General features: G+C 43.5%; 1 protein-coding gene and 1 long non-coding RNA gene across 4 annotated transcripts in view; one reads left to right on the top strand and one right to left on the bottom strand.

Annotated features, from left to right (window-relative positions):
• The window catches only part of RAB11FIP4 (RAB11 family interacting protein 4), a 196,450-nt gene that overhangs the window by 113,083 nt on the left and 62,072 nt on the right, over positions 1–21,295 (top strand). The gene's annotated exons all lie outside the window — the stretch shown is intronic.
• On the bottom strand, positions 12,407–17,609 carry LOC310671794. Its single transcript, XR_014508200.1, has 3 exons — positions 17,349–17,609; positions 15,529–15,627; positions 12,407–12,510 (listed from the first exon to the last, which is right to left on the bottom strand). It is a non-coding gene; the product is annotated as an uncharacterized lncRNA (long non-coding RNA).

The raw sequence follows: 21,295 nt of genomic DNA, 5'->3' as shown, positions 1-21,295 counted from the left end.
ACATATCATAAAAGGCTGCCTTTCTTTCAGTGTATAACTGGACCTGCTTGGGTTAATTTTATGTGAAATTGTTGTCTGCCTAAGCTCGGGTTGGGGGGAAAGTGGCTTGCAATGTGTTCTTCCCCCATCCCTGGTACTGGGCTCGGATCTTCAGAAATTAGCAGCTGAAAGTATATGGGCATTGCTTGGCAGAGTGGTATTCCATAGGTAGTCCTCCATCTTTTTCAGCATCTTGCAAGATGGCCACAGCCGTGATTAAATCAAGCCACACCGTTCCTCCAGTATTAGCAGTATGTTGCTCTAATTTGTGGCTTCCCACAGCCTGAACTAAATTCGGAAGACAATTGGATTTTTTATTTTAGTTTTTTATTTTTATTGGATTATGATTATGATTTGAATGACAATTGGATGTTTTTATTGGAAAATTAGGGACGCGGGTGGCGCTGTGGATTAAACCACAGAGCCTAGGACTTGCCGATCAGAAGGTCGGCAGTTCGAATCCCCGTGACTGGGTGAGCTCCCGTTGCTCGGTCCCTGCTCCTGCAAACCTAGCAGTTCGAAAGCACGTCAAACGCAAGTAGATAAATAGGTACCGCTCTGGCGGGAAGGTAAACGGCGTTTCCATGTTCTGCTCTGGTTCCCCAGAAGCGGCTTAGTCATGCTGGCCACATGACCCGGAAGCTGTATGCCAGCTCCCTCGGCCAATAAAGCGAGATGAGCGCCGCAACCCCAGAGTCGGTCACAACTGGACCTATTGGTCACGGGTCCCTTTACCTTTATTGGAAAATTAATAAACGCTCTAACAAAAAAAAAAAGCAGTATGTTGCAATCATCTCTCCTCTTTTCCAGGCTAAACATGTTCTGCTCCTTTGACCGTTCCTCATAAGGCTTGGTTTCCAAACCCTTGATCATCTTGGCTGCCCTCCTCTGTACTCGTTCATTCTTCGTAGCAACGCTATTTATGGCAGACGCATGCGAGACACTCTGCCAATATGACTTCAGGTTATACTGTGGCCTTCATGTCATTTGGCTTAGATAACTTAACAGCTGGGTCCATCCCCTGTCCCCCAGGCTTGCTTGTGTTCCCAACCTTAGGTAGCATATGCTTGCTTTTGCCCATCTGCCAGACTATCTCAATCACCTTGATACCTCTTTGCATTTGCTACTTCCTCCCTGCACATATTTGCAAATTCTGAGGCCTGTGTTTGGCAGGCGGCTAAGAGTACTGGGATCATGGAAAACTGTCTTGTACTAGGTCATACCAAGATTGTTTACGCGTTCCGGCAACAGCTCTGCAAGATTTCAGGGACAGGTCCCCCCACCCCTGTCCTAACTGGAGATGAAAGGTATTGAAAAGCTTCTCAGGACTGACGGCAGCAAGAATATTATTGGCACAAAATTGGAAGCAAGAAGAATTACCGACGAAAGAAGAATGGAGGAGGAAAATGATGGACTATGCAGAATTAGATAAGCTAACAGGAAGAATTCGAAACCAGAGATTCTCAGAAGGCTGGAGTAAATTTACGGACTATTTGAAAAGTAATTGTGATGAACAGATTACGCTCGTAGGCTTGCAAGAAGTTTTGTAAGGTGCATTATTTGAAATGTTGCAAAAAAGATAATGAGGAAAATTTTTAGTTAAAGATAATTAAAGGTAATATGAAATTAAGAAATGCACAATAAGTGATAAGAACGAAAAATCATCAGAGGTGTTGACCAAAGTCCAAAAATTATTGTATAAGATGAGAAGTTTTGTTGTATGAATAATAATTAGTATGTTAAAAATTAATAAACATGTATATAAATGAGAAAAGCTTCTCAGGACAGCTGACAAATACAACAGTGATTAAAATATCCATAAGATGATAATTTTTTACTAACTAAAACTTAAATATAGCAGTAAAGCAGTGTTCTAGAAAAATTTGGGGCTGCCCTTTACAGCCCTTCTCCATCAAAGGACTCAGTTTCCTCTAAGTCCATTCTCAGTCAGAGAAGAATGGATGGAGGCAGGAACCAGTGAAAGAAAAACAGATATTTATTTTTCTGATGCAACAGAGTCCCATCCTGCCCCCCTTGCAAGGAGGTGATGACCCAAAACGAAGGTATACAAGAACTTTTAAAGAAATTGCCCAACCCCTTCGCCGAAGACCACCCAAAAAACATCACGCACACATCACAGAAAGAGGCAGTCTACAACAGAAATTTGAGAGTGTTGCTTGTCTCCTGCCTAACAAGATACCTGATAATGGTGAAATAGAGCTGCCATCTTTCAAAAAATGAAAATCCGGACACAAAAGTTGCTGAGTTCTTTTTCCAAAATCTAAAAATAAAATAAAAATGAAGTTGGTGAGCATTTTTTAAGGAAATTCGCAAAATAAAAATAAAAATAAACACTGCCCAAATGGTTGCCAGACGTATATATTTTCCCTGACATTTTTACCGATTTTTGGAAATTCCGCCTGGACACTATTTCCGACAGACGAATCCTGTATATGTCCGGGAAATTCTGGACAGATGGTAAAAAAGGTAAAGGGACCCTTGACCATTTGGTCTAGTCGTGACCGACTCTGGGGTTGCGGCGCTCATCTCGCTTTACTGGCCGAGGGAGCCGGCGTACAGCTTCTGGGTCATGTGGCCAGAATGACTAAGCCGCTTCTGGCGAACCAGAGCAGCGCACGGAAACGCCGTTTACCTTCCCACTGGAGCGGTACCTATTTATCTACTTGCGCTTTGAGGTGCTTTTGAACTGCTAGGTTGGCAGGAGCAGGGACCCAACAACGGGAGCTCACCCCGTCGCGGGGATTCGAACCGCCGACCTTCTGATCGGCAAGTCCTAGGCTCTGTGGTTTAACCCACAGCGCCACCCGCGACGGATGGTAGTCCTATGTCAAATGGTCACTGAATGCATTACCTGGGCTGTCTGATCCATTCTTTTGAGGTAATAAATACCTTAGTTTTTGAATCCAGGTCACAGGCCTACCCTATTCATACACAAAATATGCCCTTAAGACAGGATGTGTAGGATTTGTAAGTGAAACGAACCATCATGAGAGGAAATATTTGGGGTCTTAAAGAGTCAAGATGGCTTCAGGATTGCTCTCCTATGCTATTTCAGACAAATGGTTTATGTACATAAGGTACCTTGTGCACTCATGAACATTCATTTTATTTATGACACCTTAGAATTCTTATAGCAGCATTAATACCGTAATATAAATACAGATTTTAAAAAAATGTAGTAAGACCTAATTCGTGAGGTGTTTTGCACACACAAACATTGTTCTATGTTTTCTTGTTGTTTTTTGCTGTTTTACAACATTGTCTTTACTACTTTTTTTGTATGTGCAGGTGTTATTTTGGTTTACGTTCATATTTTCTTCTATTCGTTTAAATTATATGTGAATTCAAAACACTTCACCTCTCCCTCTGTGTGCTATATATGATACATATATTTACCAGAGTAATAAGATCATAGGGCAATAAGATGAATAAGATCATAGGGCAAAACCTTTTAGCTCTATTGAGATGAGCGTTTTAAGGTTGTATTTGCATTTGTTTATAATTTTGATACAAACTGGTTTTATGGCACCAGTTTATATTTCATTTTGTGTTATTTGGAAATCCAGATCCCAGCTAATTTGGGAAACTTTCTAAAACATCTTCCACCTTTGCTCAGCTGGGTTTTCTTTTCTTTCTTTTTTAATTAACTGAGCTGGGTTTTAGCAAAACTATCCGCTGTAATTTAAGAGCGATGCCAGCAACGCTTCTTCCTTGGAGCACATAAAGTCGCAAATGAATGCTAATTAGTGGTATTAAGAGAACCAAAATGCATCCCCAAAGCACCAAGAATGGAGAGAACACTCCTATACATTCCTTTTATCTATTATATAGTAGTGCCTCATTTTTTAAAAAAGCAGCAACATTGTCAAATCCTGGAAAGTTAACCTAGTTGTTTCCTTTCACTTGGGAGATTGCTGTATCCATGTAAAAAGAACAAAGTCTCTCTACGGTGCTATGTATGCATCAGTAGTCTAGAGAGACTAATAAAATGCAAAGACTTTAAATCATGCTCATTGCCAATTAAACACAGACAATTAGCTCGTTCTGAAAGCAATTTGGGTTTCCAGCAGTTAATGTGCATGCATACCCAAACTCCACTGATGTTTTAGAGGAGGTATAAACAAAGCAAGGGCATTTGGAAAAAAACGGAAAGGTATCAGATGAGAATGGTCGTCTTGAATGGTGAATAGCTTAAAATATGGGAAGAGCAGAACATTTCCAGAGCAGCTGTGCTGTGTGCATTTAACACGCAGTCCTAAAAGAGGAGGGCCAAGAATGTGAGCAGGTCAGAAGCTGGCAAGAACCACGCTCCCCTAAATCGACCAGGTGGCAGTGGAGATATCATCACCGTCATCACTTTTAATTTGTATACCACCAGAAGAAATATCAACAACTTCAGATATGTAGATGACACAACCTTGATGGCAGAAAGTGAGGAGGAATTAGAGAACCTTTTAATGAAGGTGAAAGAGGAGAGCGCAAAATATGGTCTGAAGCTCAACATAAAAAAAAAAGATCATGGCCACTGGTCCCATCACCTCCTGGCAAATAGAAGAGGAAGAAGTGGAGGCAGTGAGAGATTTTACTTTCTTGGGTTCCATGATCACTGCAGATGGTGACAGCAGCCACAAAATTAAAAGACGCCTGATTCTTGGGAGAAATGCAGTGACAAACCTAGACAGCATCTTAAAAAGCAGAGACATCACCTTGCCGACAAAGGTCCGTATAGTTAAAGCTATGGTTTTCCCAGTAGTGATGTATGGAAGTAAGAGCTGGACCATAAAGAAGGCTGATCACTGAAGAATTGATGCTTTTGAATTATGGTGCTGGAGGAGACTCGCTCCTGGCAATTTGTGTCCCACCAGTTTAAATTGCATTTCTCCATGGAGTGTTCACTGGGAGATGGACAATGTAATTGGCAACACCTGAAATGGGAGGCAGGGAGTATTGTGTCAAGTGACGCTGTTCAGATCTCTTCCACTACAGTCATAGCAAATGATGAAGCAGATCCTTTCCATCTGTGATATCAATGTAAATTTATCAAAAACCATCAAGCGAATAAGAACTGCCATGTTTTTCCAGACCACTGATTCATGTGAGGCATAATTACAGTAGTGACTCCATGTTTATATCACCAAAACAGTAATCTCCAACACAGTGCTGTCTGGTCTGGGCTGAATAATCTCCCCCCCCCCTTTCTCCCTCTCTCTCTCTCTCTCTCTCTCTCTCTCTCTGAATTCTCAGCAAATCAATTTCTTCCATTTCTTTAAAGGACTGCATGCAAATTGATATTATCCCTTTTGGTCCTGGCACTTTTAACATTATTTGTATACATTATGAGAGTTATCTCTAGGAAATCATAAAGGAGGACTGGCTTTTACATTCTGAAATTTTATTACAGAGTTCACATAATGTGATAAATTATACATTGCTTCATTAAGTATAGATGTGGCAGTGCCTTTTGTCGAGAAGCAATTTCGTCATTTAAAACGGCACCTGTGATGTTTGCACAAAATGGCCCAAACTCTTTGTTATAAGTGATTGAAAAATATATCCTTTGGTTCAGTCTTGCATATCATAGTGGGAAATGTTATCGGGAGGGAAATGTTGAATTCATTTTGTTTTGGCTTGTTGAGATAGTGAACACCAGCTGTTGAAATTTCAAATGAAATATGCATTGGTTAGAGATGAGACCTTTTGGACTGTCCATCAGTTGTAGTGGTGGATATTGACCTGTTTTCACTTACTAGCAGCCTTTCTCAACCTGTGGGTCCCCAGATGTTGTTGAACTACAACTCCCATCACCCCTAGCTAGCAAGGCCAGAGCTCAGGGATGATGGGAGTTGTAGTCCAACAACATCTGGGGACCCACAGGTTGAGAAACGCTGACTGGGTACCAACAACAACAACAACAACAATAATGCTGCCGTAAATGGATCTGAGTAGGTAAGTGTTATTTCATTCAGGTGGCGAAGTCAGCTGAATGAAAGAAAGAAATGTTGAAAAGATTAGTTTAAGAAGGAATGGGGGAGAAACCCCCTTTTTACTGCAGTCAGAGCTGTCTTCATAGAATTATAGAATTGGACAGGACTCTGAGAATCGCCTAGTCCAGCCCCCCCCCCTACAGAAATATGCAGCTGTCCCATACGAGGATGGAACCTGCACCTCTGTGTTATCAGCACCATGTTCTAACCCAGGGGTAGGCAAACTAAGGCCCAGGGGCCAGATCCGGCCAATCGCCTTCTAAATTTGGCCTGCAGATGGTCCAGGAATCAGTGTGTTTTTACATGAGTAGAATGTGTCCTTTTATTTAGGGGTGGAATGCTCTGTCCCATGAGACCAGGGCCCTGCAGGATTTAACTACCTTCCGCAGGGCCTGTAAGACAGAACTATTCCGCCTGGCGTTCAATTTGAACCTGGCCTGATCTTTTGTTCCCCTTCCTTCCCTCCCCCTCCCCTTTTTGTGAAGATTGCCCGCTCTGGGATCCCACAGCTGGTTTTCTCCTGGTCTCCTCGCTGGCCCAAGTGGGACTAATTTAGCCAGCTAGCCCTGGTGATCATCTAATGTTTATTGGATGGATTTCCCCCCAAACAGATTTTTGATTTTTGATTTTATTGTTATTAATGCTTTATACTGTATTTTATGCTGTTTTTTTGTTGCCTCAATTAAGTGTTTTAAATTTGTTGTTAGCTGCCCTGAGCGTGGTTTCCTGAACCAGGAAGGTTGGGGTATAAATATTTTTTATTATTATAATATGCATCTCTGGGTTATTTGTGGGGCATGGGAATTCATTCATTTCCCCCCCTCCAAAATATAGTCCAGTCCCCCACAAGGTTTGTGGAACAGTGGACCGGCCCCCTGCTGAAAAAGTTTGCTGGCCCCTGTTTTAACAAACTGAGCTATCCAGGCTCAATAATACAGAATGGAAATGAAGAGCCACCGTTGTAATTCACCTTGAATGTGGTTTATTGGTGGGCTGTGTGCTTACCTGCAAACACACTCATAAGTCATCATATCTAGTGTGGCTCTTCCCTGGGGGAAGCTGCTGTTACTAAGAACTCAGCAGTTGTGCTTTCTTTCCTATCAGATTCCACCAAAAGAGGTTTTCTTGCATCCTGTCCTTTTTATGTTTGGAAGGTGGTTATAGGCAAATATCTCCTCCTTTCTCCCCTATTATTATTAATAATAATATTATTCTTTATTGATTAAAAATTTACATATCTATTCAAACATTGTACGCTGTCTCTTTACATATGAAGAAAAAGAAAATTATGTAGAGAATAGAAAATTTATAAAGGAACAAAAAAGAGGCAAAGAAAAAAATAAAGAAATAACACGAAGTAAAAAAAATCAAAAGAGAAAAAGACAACATTATTTACACAATAAAAGTGTTCATCGACACAATCTTTCCCATCCTTCTCATTATACTGTAATATAAACATTCTTTTTTAACACAGATTTGTATGGTATAATATCATTTCTTTCTACTTTGTATATATTCCTCTAATCGTTTTCTTTACAAATATCACTCAATTTCTGCTAATATGGAATTATTTGTGCAATAAAGTTTTACATAGTTGTTGAATATTATCCATTCTCTAGTTATTTTTTGTTTCAATGTTCCTCTAACTTATCGTATCTTTGTTGTTTCTTTATTTTTTCTTTTTCTCTTTTTTGTTCCTTTATAAATTTTCTATTCTCTACATAATTTTCTTTTTTGAGTCCCTCATCCCACTCTCTTTATCTTTCTCTCTTTTTTTGCCCTGCCACTTTTGACTTCTGTAGTATTCAGAAATGCTCAGGCAATTCTTTCCCAGCTAATGGGGGGAGGGGGAGGCAGAGAAGGAGAGATTAAATTGTGGTGTAATGAGGTGTTGTAGGAAAGTACTGAATTGTCACCTCTGCTAGGGCCTGCAAATTGTGTTCCTTTTTGTCCAAGGCTGAGAGCAACCAGCTTGATAGGTGTCAGTATGAATATCCGTTAACAAGGTGGGTGCCAATATATTTCAAGAGGCGAATTGTAATGGATTGCAATGATTTGGAATAGCTCGACTATTCCATATCTTTCCTTTTCTATGGCAGCTTCTAAGAAGCCAAACTTGACTTTCCGATTTAGGGATTTGCAAGTGAACACACGAAGCGTGAACAGTTTCAATAGCAATTTGCATGGCACCATTAGTGTGTCTGGTGCTTTTTTGGAAGGTTAGAGGTTTGAATCTGCGCAACGGGGGAGCTCCTGTTGCTCTGTCCCAGCTCCTGCCAACCTAGCAGTTCGAAAGCACACCAGCATAAGTAGATAAATAGGTACCGCTGCGGTGAGAAGGTAAATGGCGTTTCTGTGTGCTCTGGCACTCGTCATGGTCCTCTGTGCACCAGTAGCGTTTTAGTCATGCTGGCCACATGACCCAGAAAGTACCGTATTTTTTGCACCATAACACCCACTTTTTTCCTCCTAGAAAGTAAGGGGAAATGTCTGTGCGTGTTATGGAGTGAATGCCTACGGATGGCGGGGGGATCTGCTGCAGTCGTGAGCAGAGGATCCATGGTTCCCCTTCCTTCCCTCCTCCGTGGCTCGCTTTGAAACAGCAAAGCGGGAGAAGAGCCGCTGAGTGGGGAGGAGAGAGGGACAGAGAGCCTGCTTGCTTTAAAGGAGCAAAGCGGGAGAGGAGAGGAGCCTTCTCCTCTTATACCCCTCTTCTGCATTATTAACAGCATCCTTCTCCACCCACCCCACGCGTGTTCCTTGTCCCTTGAGTGCTTTTGCTTCCCTCCCCACTTAAAACGTGTTTACAAAGCATGGATCCTCAGGATTTTTGCATTGGGCTACCCCAAACTCACCGTCAGATCACATGTCTGTGGCCACAGCATGAACCACAAAAATCATACATCCACTGTTTCGTTTAGAATATTTTTTTTCTTGTTTTCCTCCTCTAAAAACTATGTGCGTGTTATGGTCGGGTGCGTGTTATAGAGCGAAAAATACGGTAGTCTGTGGACAAACACTGGCTCCCTCAGCCTGAAAGCAAGATGAGCACCAAGGCAACCCCATAGTTGCCTTAGACTGGACTTAACCATCCAGGGGTCCTTTACCTTTTTGCCAGTGTCACAGCCCCGCTTGTATTATTTGGGATCCCCAAGCCAGTTGCTGTCGGGAAGGCACCAAGGAGACCTGTGCCTTGCCCCTGCTTCACATATTTACATTACCATTGTAATGCAGTATCAAACAGTAGACCAATGCCAGAAGTGGAACTTAACAATTCAGCACCATACCCTAAGTTTTGAACCATGAAGTTGAAGTCATCAAAACATCAAAAACGTCAAAACATATTGTGTGAATTAACCTGGTGAAATATGTATTTATCAATGTACTTTTTCTGCATCTGATTGCCCTGTGATCTCTCTCTCTCTTTGTAAACCAAGAAACTTAAAGATTTTCTTGGTTTACAAAAGTATGTGCAATGTTGTTGAGACATTAGGAAGAAAAGGGGGAATGAGGTGGAGGGGGGAGAAGTGAGTGGGGGTGGGGTCAGGTGCCGATGTTTCTATTTTACTTAATATACATGGGGTTTTGTGTCAGCGTCACTTGTGCAGGTTCTCTGCTATTCACTTGTGTTTCTTTGGTGGTGAGAGAGGTTGGGGGTTGGCCTAGGGCAGGGGTCTGCAACCCGCAGCTCCAGAGCCGCATGTGGCTCTTTTACACCTTTGTCGTGGCTCCGGGGTGGATACTAGCGAGGGGAGGAGGCGCATTGTGCGCCCCAACACTCCCCACTGTGGCGGGCGCTGTACTGGCTGTGACGTTGCATGGGGGCGGTGCGTGCATTAGTCACGCACCGTCCCGACGTCACCTTCCCGCCCGCCCGCTACATTGTAAGGGGCATGTACACTGGTCACTGCATTGAAAGGGGGCATGTACGCTGGTCACTGTTTTGAAGGGGAGTGAAGAACACACACACACAAAAGGTAACTTGTTAATTTAAGGTTTATTTATATGAGGAGGAGTAATTCTGAGGGGTCAAACAAAGAAATAATAATAAAAAAGTGACAAAAAAGTTATTTTTATAATGACGAGTTTTGCGGCTCCCAGTTTTTTTTTCTTCGGAAACGGGTCCAAGTGGCTCTTTTTGTCTTAAAGGTTGCAGACCCCTGGCCTAGGGTGTGGTTGTTTGTTTGTGATTGGCTGTGGTGATCTTTGTTTTCATGTCTGAGTGGGGTGGGTGGGTGTTTTGGATCAGGTTATCCATACTGATTTGTATGTTGTTGGTGGATTCTTGTCATTGTCTTGTTGGGCTGTGTATGTGATAAAGGGAAGCCATACCGGGGTGAAGGCATCTTCTTCTATTTGTTCCTCTGTCAGTTTCAGTTTATTGGTTAATTTTTCTAGTGAGGCTGTTTCCCATACCATGAGTCCATGCTTACTCCTGACAGATCTCTCCAGTGTCTGGTTATGGTGTTTCTGGTTGCTGAAAGTAGGTGGGTTATGAGTTCTTTGTGGTGTAAATGTGCATTATTGTCTTGGAAGATGTTTAGTAGGGCCAATTCTGGGGTGATTTATAATACTTGCTTAGTTATTTTACATATTTCTCCCATGGCTGTTGTCCAGAATAGTTGGATTTTGGGGCACTCCCACCACATGTGAAGGTATGTGCCTGTGGAGGTGCACCCTCTCCAGCATTTTGGTGAGGTTCCTGGGCGTATTAGCGCTAGTTTTCTTGGTGTTAGGTACCACCTGTAGGTGAGTTTCAGAATGACTGTGATCTCACTTTTTACACAATTGTGGTTCAGCCTGGATTTATTCTATAGCTTGCCATCCAAAAAGGTGAGTAAGATTGCTTGATGTTCATTTGAAAACCCTCACCTTGATTAGGTTACCCATGCCTTTTCTGCCCTGCATGTGCTGCAGGTGAATGTCGAAGCAGGTGGTGATTGCAGTCTTGGAATATGCCCCACGCACAATGCCATTAGGCTGGTGAGGATATACTCAAATTGCCAGGGCTGCCCATGTCTGGACACACAGGGGATAATACAGAAAGAATCAGCAATTAGCTTTTATTAATGCAATGAAACAGTTTCTCAAGAAGCACTTTTTCAAGGGCAAAAATATGCACTAGATATAGGTTGTGTGTGGACTATGTTAAAAAAAAGTACTCCATCACCACTGATTCTAGAATTAAATGTGTTTGCGCAGCCCAAGACCTCCTTCCTAATGTGTTTAAATTGAACAATTATTCTACCCGTTGTTTTCTAACATCCTTGTAAATAGGGCTGCCATACGTCTGGATTTTTCCGAATTTTCCCAGAATTTTAAAGGCGGAAGTGATGTCGGGGGGGGGGGGATTTCCGGAAGGCATTTTTTTGGCATTTTCGTTTAAAAATGCTCCACAACTTTGTGGTTTGTCTGAAAAAAGCTCCACAACTTTGGGGTTTTCCTATAAAAAGCTCAACTTTTGAGGTGTCCTGGTTTTTAACTTGTTGAAATATGGCAGCCCTACTTGTAAATACCGTATTTTTCGCTCTATAAGATGCACTTTGCCCCTCCTAAAAAGTAAGAGGAAATGTGTGTGCTGTTCTGGCTTCAGGGATAGCCGCGGGAAGTCTTCAGCAACATTTGATTCAGAATACTTTTTTTCTTGTTTACCTCCTCTAAAAACTAGGTTCGTCTTATGGTCGGGTGCGTCTTATTGAGCGAAAAATACGGTAGCTGAATCTCTTTCTCAACCTCATCACTTCTCAACCTCTTTAAGAAACAGAAGCAGAGAGGAGCAGAAGGAGATTCTGGCAACCTGTTTCCAGTAATACCATAGCTTGGAGTAGCATAGATAATGGTGGGAATCATTGTCTGATGCAGCAGGAAGGGTTGTAAAGTGCCGGTCCTAATTTGTTGGGGCGGGAGACATCTGGCAGCAAAATGCATGGGGCTGGCACTGCTTTTTGTAGCAAGACATCTAGGCAGAAACCCCTAGTTTGCAGCCCTGTAGTAAACTTAGTTGCGTGGATTTGCTTGTGCAGTCCGATGGGCTGCACGTTTCTTCGAAAGTAAGCGCCGCTGATTTCAGTGGAGGCTGAAATACGGTATTTTCCAGCCTTATTCTGGATGGAGGGAAACATGTGAATGTGAAGTGGCCAGATGTACAAGATGCGCTTTGAGCATAGTGGCTTCATTGTGTCGTGAAAAGTGAAATGGAGAAGGGAGCCCTCGGGTGAGGTCGTGTGTTATATAGATTTTTGCTGCGGGTGGCAAACTGAGCAGATTGTGTTCGCCATTGATTGATCTGGTCTCGCCTTTATTGAGAGCACATGGCACACACTTATTTTTTTAGTGGCTTTTTATTGAAACTGACAAACGAGAGATCCCATGCTTTCAAGAGTTGAGCCCCAAGGATTCCCCAGGGTGATGTTTGTCTAGCCTAAGATGATGTTTCTGCTTTTGATCCATGGAAGCATTTAGAGCACTAATAAAAACAAAACCAATAAAAGCCAAGTGAAAGCTTTTTGAATTGCACGACTTCACACACAAAAATAAATCATAGAATTATAAAGCTGGAAGCGACCTGAGGGCCATCAAGCAAACTTTGAAAGATTGGGGAGGTGGGAGAGCCAGTATATTTAATATACCATATTTTTCGCACCATAGGACGCACCGGACAATAGGACGCACCTTGTTTTAGAGGGGGGAGAACAAGAAAAAATTTTTTCCCCCTTTCTGCCCAGCACCCCTTCAGCGAAGCGGCAGGAGGCGCTGCGCAGAGAGAGGGAGAATTTTCCCCCTCTTGTTTTCCCGCTCTAAAACAAGGTGCCGTTTAAGGTGCGTTCAGGCGGCTACCTTGGAAGCCTGGAGAGCGAGAGGGGTCGGTGCACACCGACCCCTCTTGCTCTCCAGGCTTCAGGTTCCTTTCGACCTGCTCTTTGGGGCTGGCGGGGGGAAGCCCACTACCAGCCCGAAAGAGCAGGTCAGGGAGCAGCGGAAAGGCGCAGCGGAGAGGCTGCTGCCATAGTCGCACGTCACCTCTCCAGCCGGGAGAGGGTCGCGGGGCTATGGCGTCTTCGCTCCATAGGACGCACACACATTTCCCCTTCATTTTTGAAGGGGAAAAAGTGCATCCTATAGAGCGAAAAATACGGTACTTGTTTTTAGGTCTTAAAAGTTTGTCCGTTTGTCCGTCCTATTGGTTCAGTGCATACATGATCTTGTGTCAAAAAATACTCAGTGCCAGAAATGAGTTAATAAATATGTGGTACAGTAGTACTTCAGGTTACAGACGCTTCAGGTTACAGACACTTCAGGTTACAGACTCCGCTAACCCAGGAATAGTACCTCGGGTTAAGAACTTTGCTTCACGGTGAGAACAGAAATCGCACGGCGGCCGCGCAGCAGCAGTGGGACGCCCCATTAGCTAAAGTGGTGCCTCAGGTTAAGAACAGTTTCAGGTTAAGAACGGACCTCCAGAACGAATTAAGTTCTTAACCAGAGGTACCACTGTATATCTCAGTTGCTAACTTTGGCAAGACCTGTTGTTTGCAAAACAAAAAACAAAAACACCTGCCTGAGGCCGAACACTGAAATGAAGCCCACAGTATTGGTGTGGGTTTTTATCTTTAAAACTGGTGAGGTTTTTTTATCTTTATGTAGTGGACAGTTGCCCTTCAATGTTGCTGCAAAACTGACTGCAAAGCTGACTGTTTCAATTGGGCTAATAAGTGTACCGGACCCTGGCTTGACTGATGCTATCACAGTAAGTTATAAGGTTTGGTCCAAGGACCACATGGGTGGTGCTTTGGTCTAAACCACTGAGCCTCTTGGGCAGGGGTCAGCAACCTTTTTCAGCCGTGGGCCGGTCCACCGTCCCTCAGACCATGTCGTGGGCTGGACTATATTTTGGAAAAAAATATGAACGCATTCCTATGCCCCACAAATAACCCAGAGATGCATTTTAAATAAAAGGACACATTCTACTCATGTAAAAAAATGCTGATTCCCAGACCATCCGTGGGCCAGATTGAGAAGGCGATTGGGCTGCATCCGGCCCCTGGGCCTTAGGTTGCCTACCCCTGCTCTTGGGTTTGCTGATGTAACAGTGGTAGGAAGGGATGGAGCAGGAAGATGCAATGAGTCTTGCTGTAGGCTTGGCGGGAGCATTCCCGATGCCCATCTGCCTGGCAGTTCTGCAGAATTGCGCTTTAGGCTGAAAACCAGCTGCTTTATAAACTTAATTATGCATTTTTAATAATAAAAAAGTACATTATTATAATCTTTTTAATATTGATAAATTGGTGTGTGTGTGCGTGTATTGGGTGTGTGTGTGTGTATTATACCCATTTAACTCCTTTAGTACTATGAAGTGGGAAACAGCAGCGTAGATGTACGGTAATGATTTTGCTGCATTTCAAGCCACTAGGTAAAGGGACCCCTGACCATTAGGTCCAGTCGTGGCCGACTCTGGGGTTGCAGCGCTCATCTCGCTTTATTGGCCGAGGGAGCCGGCGTACAGCTTCCTGGTCATGTGGCCAGCATGACTAAGCCGCTTCTGGCGAACCAGAGCAGCGCATGGAAACGCTGTTTACCTTCCCACCGGAATGGTACCTATTTATCTACTTGCACTTTGACGTGCTTTTGAACTGCTAGGTTGGCAGGAGCAGGGACCGAGCAATGGGAGTTCACCCCAGCGTGAGGATTCGAAGCACTGACCTTCTGATCGGCAAGTCCTAGGCTCTGTGGTTTAACCCACAGTGCCACCTGCGTCCCTTCAAGCCACTAGCCCAAGTCAAAAACAAACCTCAAACACTTCAAGGTCAACTCTATTTTTCTTACTTAGCTCCCCTACTTCATCTCCCACAACTTCTGCTTTGCGTGGCATCTCATCTGAGGAAGAGTTCTGCAGAACTCAGAGGCTTGCGTGCCATTTTGAAACGTTTCAGATGGTCCTAATAAGATGCTTACTGGCTGCGAATTTTGGAGTATTATTCATAATGCTTTGTAAAAACAGGACACCCCGATTCTGTGCTGAAAAGTTATCACAGAGTTGGAAGGGACCATGAGGGTCATTAAGTCCAGCCACCTTCAATGCAGAAATATTTTGCCCAAACATGGGGCTGGAACCCCCGACCTTGAGGCTGAGAGTCTCATGCTCTACTGACTGAGCTAATCGTGTCATGGCTCGATTATGTGGCTGCTTTGGCTGTTGCAGCAGAGGAAGACATTTGTTGTGCAATAGCTCTTCCTGCTCCTTTGCAAAGAAGAGCAGAGGAGGCCTAGTCATTTCTGCTCTTCTTTGCAAGAAGTGAGTCTTATAGAGCAAAAATTAGGTACCTCCGCAGACATTGCTTTTCAAATCCCATTCTTAAACAAGGAGGTGTGGAGATGAATTCACCACACCACACTGATTTAACACTGGGGTAGGGAGGTGACTGAACTGGCTCCATAGAAATAATCTCTGTGCATTCAAAACAGATTTTCAAAAGTCTGCCCTTACTGTGTCAAGTTGCACGGATCTGTCTCATAAAAGGGTTTGTGCTGTCGGCCTTGGAGTTGCTTCAAGGAGGTGGTCCTTGTTTCACTCCAATGACATCTCCTGTTAAAAAACAAACACGCCATTGTCCCCCTTGAAAGCCGCATTATAGCAGCTTGTCTCCCTAATGACCCCCTTCCTCCTGCAAACAATAGGGCCATAGCATTCAACAATAGCCATGTCCTATTCTCTTCCCTGTGGCCCGCATGAACCCTGCGTGACTCTGTCAGGCACCACAACCTGACAGAAGGATGGACCAGATGTCCTGGGCTCAGTGACTGTCTTGAGGGCCATGGCGTCCCCATTCATTTCCATGATTTCCATCAATTGCACAGGAGACTTGAAACTAGAGATCCGTGGCTCACACAGTGCACACTTGCTTGCCGCTATGATGCATCAGCAGCTGTCGGGGCTCACCCACAATTCTGCTTGTCCTGTGCCTAGAAAGCACGGTTGGTTTCTCCCTTGCCTGGCTTCTTAGGAAAAACCCACTCTTTAACTCCATGTGAAGGCGGTGAATGTCCTGTGTGAGTGTGTGGAGGCAGTTGGAGGATGGATGGCAGCTAACAGATTGAGGTTGAATCCTGACAAGACAGAAGTACTGTTTTTTGGGGGGACGGGGGACAGGGAGGTGTGGAGGACTCCCTGGTCCTGAATGGGGTAACTGTGCCCCTGAAGGACCAGGTGCGCAGCCTAGGAGTCATTTTGGACCCACAGCTGTCCATGGAAGTGCAGGTCAATTCTGTGTCCAGGGCAGCTGTCTACCAGCTCCATCTTGTATGCAGGCTGAGACCGTACTTGCCCACAGACTGTCTTGCCTGAGTGGTGCATGCTCTGGTTATCTCCCGCTTGAACAACTGCAATGCGCTCTATGTGGAGCTACCTTTGAAGGTGACATGGAAACTACAACTAATCCAGAATGTGGCAGCCAGACTGGTGATTGGGAGTGGCCGCCGAGACCATATAACACCAATCCTGAAAGACCTACATTGGCTTCTAGTACATTTCCGAGCACAATTCAAAGTGTTGGTGCTGACCTTTAAACCTGAGGTCCAGCTCCAAGGGCCTTCTGGTGGTTCCCTCCCTCTAGGTTGCTCACACAGTAAAATAAACTTTGCATCCCAGTTAACATGCTTCTGTGGCAGAATTCTAAGGAAAGTTCCTTCTAATGAATGCAACTCACTCCTATGGAAAAAAACACTATTAAAATCTTTCATATTATCTCATATTATTATATTATATACCGTTGCTTCATACATCAGTGCTAAGTAATCTGAGAAATCCCATCATAAAGAAGTTGGTTAAAGAGCCTTGAGGCATAAACAAGTTTCCATATTATTTCATCAGATCACAGTGGCTTCAGCTTCCACATTATCTCTGTTGTTAATTAGTATCTGTTCCTCACATTGCAGCTCTTGTTTCTCACTGATAACTTATGTAGCCTGAAATTAAAGGCCTGGTTTGCTTTGGAAGAATAATTTATTGCTTCTGTGTGGATTTTGGGGGAATGGGAGCTTTGAAAATCTTAATTCAACCAAGAAGCCGCTACAGAAGTTTGATGAATCAGATCCATGCATACCAATGGTGGGGGTTTTTTAAACCCACAATGACGTATTTATGGGGGAGCCACAATTCAGTGATACTGGTACAATAGATAGCATACATTTTCTGGGGTGGTTATTTTAGTGTAATCCCAATAAATAAATGAATGAATGAATCCAGAAATTTAAAATGTGGTTCCAAGTATAAAGATGAAATAAAATATTATGTGGAAGATCTTTTACCTTAGTTGTGTCAGTTTTCATTTCTTAGTGCAGAAAGGATTGATCTGATGTGTCGAGATCTTTCCTATTCTAATGAATTCAAGTGGGTTCTGGAAGCTTCTCTGTGTGAAAGAAACAAGCAGAAGGTTCATGATGTTTGGGTTATTCCTTCAGAGAAGCTGAGTACAGCTGGCTTAAACTGGTTCTGTTATTTCTTCTGTCAAGGTCATGCTGACTATAAACGTAAGGCCAGAAGGAGCCTGGGTTTCACTCTTTTCTATCTCTCTTTCCTTCTGGTGTCGTGTTCTGTATATCGTGTTAAGGTTTAGTCTTATTATAAGTTATTGTAGGTTTAAGTTAAGTCTGCTGCAACTGGATTTCTCATGGACAGTACCAGTCCTGAATGTATTGGATTTGTGACCATTATGCTCATTTGCCTTCAGGAGCAGTAAAGCTCTGCTGGATGAAATACAATTGCCTCTGGTCTTACTTTTTTGGGAATCCTGCAACATGTTTAAGTTTTTACTCTGCTAACTATACATTGGAATCTGGCTCAATATTGAGTAGAATTTCATAACAAAGACATCTACAGTGGTACCTCGGTTTCCAAACTTAATCCATTCCAGAAGTCCGTTCTTAAACCAAAACCGTTCTTAAACCGAGGTGCACTTTCCCTAATGAGGCCTACCGCCGCTGGTGCCCTTCCACCGTTTGGCTTCCATTCTTAGACCAAGGTAAAGTTTGCAAATCGGGACACTACTCCTAAACTGAATAGTTTGTAAACAGGAGTGTTCTTAAACCGACTGTTCTTAAACTAGAGGAGTCTGACAGAGATAGTTTTAGGGCATAGTGACCGGTTGCCCCTGAAATGGACACTGAGCACAGAGGGTGGCCAGTAAGCACTTGCCTGGTTATGGGAAGGAGGGGTGAGGATATTTATTTATTTATTTATTCATACCCCGCCCATCTGGCTGGCTTTCTCCAGCCACTCTGGGCGGCTTCCAACAGAACACTAAAGTACAATAACCTATTAAACATTAAAAGCTTCCATAAACAGGAGTCCTAGAGTCCTCCCTCATTCTCAAAGCCTAGTTAGCACTTGCCCAGGTTTGAGAAGGAGCTAGGAGGGCTCTACAATCCTGCTGGAGCCCTCGCACCTTCTTCCCAAAGCCAGGCATGGCTCAAGGACTGCCTGCCATATTGTGAAAAGGAAACTAGTACAACAGTCATTTTTATGCATCCAAAACTACCTGGAAAAATTCAAACTTGAAGCAATCATTTTATGTATACTTTGTTCAAAAATCCTACCTCTGGATCACAGCCAGCGCTGCTGTTCCACTAAGACAGCAGACAACTTCTCCTTCTGGTCCCTATGTACCCCCAATATTTGCTTCAAAGAGGTGGGGTACACCCCATAGCAGATTTTGAGGGCATGCAAGGAGAAGAAAGGCAAGTCTTGTTAGGTGATCAGTGTTAGGATATTTCCGTTCCACCTTAAAAGGGAGCAGGCTTTTTGTGTCAGAGTCTGCGTATTTCCTGTTTCACCGGATGTTTATGTTGTGTCTTTGCTTTCGTTTCTCTCTCTCTGCTGGAGACATCTGAAGCAGGCAGTCATGTTTTTCTTTGTTCTGATCGACGCTGAATAAACTTGTAAATCATGCTCTCCTGGGTGCATCTTTCACTGTGCATTATCTGCTGATAGAGCGTGCATCGGCTCTGGAATGTGGGAAGCTATTTCTGGAGCTCGTGTCGCTAATTGCTGATACTGCGTGTCTACGGGAGATCGATGGACGTCCAGAGAGGACGTGAAGTCGAGATGGACTTTGTCTCCCTGGCAGTATCCCAACAATCAGAACTCTGTGCATGAATTGTAGGAAACAACCATCTGAGTTTAACACCTCTGCATTGGGAATTAAAGGTAAAGGTAAAGGGACCCCTGACCATTAGGTCCAGTCGTGACTGACTCTGGGGTTGCGGCGCTCATCTCGCTTTATTGGCTGAGGTCACGTGGCCAGCATGACTAAGCCGCTTCTGGCGAACCAGAGCAGTGCACGGAAACGCCGTTTACCTTCCTGCCGGAGCGGTACCTATTTATCTACTTGCACTTTGACGTGCTTTCAAACTGCTAGGTTGGCAGGAGCAGGGACCGAGCAACGGGAGCTCACCCCATTGTGGGGATTCGAACTGCCGACCTTCTGATCGGCAAGTCCTAGGCTCTGTGGTTTAACCCACAGCGCCACCCACATCACATTGAGAATTGCCAATGCATTAATTTTTTGCATAATGTCCTCATTTGAGTGAAAGTGGTGTCTTTCTGCATTTGCATCAATGTGAAAAATCAGATTTTCATACGGTTACTTAATTAATACAAAGTAGTAAAGCACAAAGCTTTACCGAAAGCCAAGGGGGAATACATCTGACAGTACTCATAGCTTATTTAAATCCATATAACACTCTACAGACAGGGCTTGATCCGTTGAAGAGACACAGTTTGTAGTAACTTTGGTAAATTTCTATCAACAAGATGCCAATTATTATTATTTAATTATTGGCTTGCAATGAATCATACAACCCTGGGCTACTAATGGTACACTTGGTTCGTGTACCTGGGCATCCATAGCTAATAAAACATGCTTTCAATAAAGCTATTATTAAACATTGATTGCCAGTATATTTGCTAACCCAGCACAAGTTGGAATTCCATTAAATGCATAAACTGTCAGGTCTCAAAATAATGCTGGATGATCAAGAGTAACTGGAGACATTTCATGCTGAAATCTACAGGGTAATTATGAAAAATGTGCCTAACGGGTTCTTTTTATTTATCACACACTCGTTTTTATAAATGACATTTGCTGAGCCATGACTGCTTTCTTATCTGGCCTTTGAGACAAAATCTCCTTTTTTAGTTGTGTCAAATCAACGTGAAAAAAGGAACAGATTCATAGAAATACTAAAATGCAGAACTGTAGAGTTGGAAGTGATCTCAAGGATCATCTGGTCCAACTTCCAAAGCAGGAATCTCAACTAAAGCATCCTTGACAAATGGCCATCCTTGTTGTTGTTTAGTCGTTTAGTCGTGTCCGACTCTTCGTGACCCCATGGACCAGAGCACGCCAGGCATTCCTGTCTTCCACTGCCTCCCGCAGTTTGGTCAAACTCATGCTGGTAGCTTCAAGAACATTGTCCAACCATCTCGTCCTCTGTCGTCCCCTTCTCCTTGTGCCCTCAATCTTTCCCAACATCAGGGTCTTTTCCAGGGAGCCTTCTCTTCTCATGAGGTGGCCAAAGCATTGGAGCCTCAGCTTCAGGATCTGTCCTTCCAGTGAGCACTCAGGGCTGATTTCCTTAAGAATGGAGAGGTTTGATCTTCTTTCAGTCCATCTAAGCTTTGCTTAAAAACCTAAAAGGAAGGAGAGTCCATAACTGCTGAATAGTTCTTACTGTCAGAAGTTCTTCCTCAAGTTTAGTTGGAATCGCCCTTCTTGAATGTTGAGTGCATTGGTTCAGGTCCAACCCTCCAGAGCAGGAGAAAATAAGCTGTTCCATCTTCCAGGTGACAGCCCTTGAGATATGTGAAGATATCTCCTCACAGTCTCCTCTTTTCCAGGCTAAACATATACCCAGCTCCCTGTTGTATTACCCTTAATGCAAATTTGTACAACGTATAAATTCAAGATTACCTTTCTGTGGCCTTCTCAGCATCTAGGGAATCTCTCATTATTTATAAACAGCCCTAGTCTCAGGCTTGTAGTTGCAAAGGCAGGGGCTGCATTTGGAAAATCACAATAAATGATGTTTGTCGTGATGGAATAACCCTCGCCTCCCACTCCTGACTCTCACACAAACCTTCCATCAACCCAGCAAAGAGCAGAAGATACAAACCTTCATTTACAGTGAAGCAGAAGTTAGTGGCTAGATGCAACACTAAACAGGGATTAATCTGAGGTATCGTGTGTCGGAAACAA

The sequence above is a fragment of the Podarcis tiliguerta genome (genome assembly GCF_965153285.1).
Source record: "Podarcis tiliguerta genome assembly, chromosome: 2".
In the NCBI taxonomy this organism is placed as follows: Eukaryota; Metazoa; Chordata; class Lepidosauria; order Squamata; family Lacertidae; genus Podarcis; species Podarcis tiliguerta.
The sequence above is the reverse complement of the archived record's forward strand: the minus strand, read 5'-3'. Positions and strand labels throughout refer to the sequence as shown.